Here is a 1377-nt window from a genome sequence, read left to right as displayed (position 1 = left end):
GGAAAAGTTATTTTTTCTTCAGCTGCTTTTTTGAAAAATAAAATTGTTGTGGGAGTTTTGAGCCTACATAAAATTAGAGAAAACAGTAGGATAAATCTCCATATGCCTGTTGCCCTGATTCATCTACTATCAGCACATGACAGGTCCTGTTTCATCTGCACCATCTCTCCTATGCTTTATCCTTACCTGGTGGATAATTTTGGAGTAAATAGTAGACACAATATTACTTCACCCCTAAATATTTCAGTATGTATCTCTAAGAGACGAGACACTATTTTTTAAATCACTATTATAGCTTCCCTCCACCCAAAACCACTTAACATGATTTCCTCTTTTTAAAAAAAGCCTAAAGAGCATTTATTTGTTTTTCACTAAGACTTTGTCTTGAAGATACAATGAAACTGTCACCACTCCCACCCCAGCCTGAAGAAGGGTTAGTGCGGTGAATGTTATAAGGCAGATATGAATAGTTTGAAGGACTGGAACCAATATTCACTGACAAAAATAAACTTCCATCTATATTATAAAAAGGTTTATGTTAAATAAAAGGTGGAGGTAAGGGCCTTCAGGGATTTCAGATTGACCAAGATCTTCACATTTCATCTAATATATTCAGTTCTGGCTAGAGTGTACACAATGGAAATAGGATTCTTNTCTAATGCCTCCTACTCAGATATTTCCCAGCTTGTTGGACCTGCCGACAGGGGGACATGTAGATTTTCCCTTTAATCCAGTCTTTGTTATGAGGCTGGCATGCCTGGGTATTAGTTTGTAAACAAGGCAGCTGAGATCTGCCAGATCATTGATAAAATCAACTGGCTGATATTATATGTGATAGAGCGGCAGTTGGGATTCATTCTCTTCAGATGCTCTTCATAATTTTACAAATGCGTTCAATGCATTCATTCACTGATTCAACGGTAAGTTCTGCCTTCTGGCCTCTTGGTAGCTGTACCAGCAAAATGATGTGAGACATGGCCCCAAGCTCTCTCTGCTGCTGCCGCCGACACCACCCCTGCATGCAACACTATTTCTTCAGTATTATTAAATATGCTCTCGGTATTCACCAAGTTGAACTTATTGTTCCATAGCACTTTTCAAATTGACTTATTTGAATGAGGATTCAGATAAAGTCCATATATTGCATTTGGTGTTTCCTAAAATTCTTTAAATCTGTAAACTTTCTCCTCTCTCTTTCTCTTTTTTAATGAATTTATTTGTTGAAGAAACTGGATCTTGTGTCCCATAGCATCTCCTACACCCTAGGATTGGCTGATTGCATTCCTGCAGTGTCATTTGGCGTGGTCATCTGTGTACTTCCTGTAAACTGGTAGTTACATCTAAGATGCTTCTTCATATTCAAATTCAGTGTTTTGG

At 37.9% G+C, this 1377-nt stretch overlaps 1 pseudogene; it reads right to left on the bottom strand.

The window, feature by feature from the left end:
* Positions 1-655: 655 nt before the first annotated feature.
* LOC144243448 (enhancer of rudimentary homolog pseudogene) lies at positions 656-976 on the bottom strand (annotated as a pseudogene).
* Between the last annotated feature and the right edge of the window lie 401 nt (positions 977-1377).

Source organism: Crocuta crocuta, unplaced genomic scaffold, assembly GCF_008692635.1.
Source record: "Crocuta crocuta isolate KB4526 unplaced genomic scaffold, BGI_CrCroc_1.0 scaffold167, whole genome shotgun sequence".
Taxonomy (NCBI): domain Eukaryota; kingdom Metazoa; phylum Chordata; class Mammalia; order Carnivora; family Hyaenidae; genus Crocuta; species Crocuta crocuta.
The sequence above is the reverse complement of the archived record's forward strand: the minus strand, read 5'-3'. Positions and strand labels throughout refer to the sequence as shown.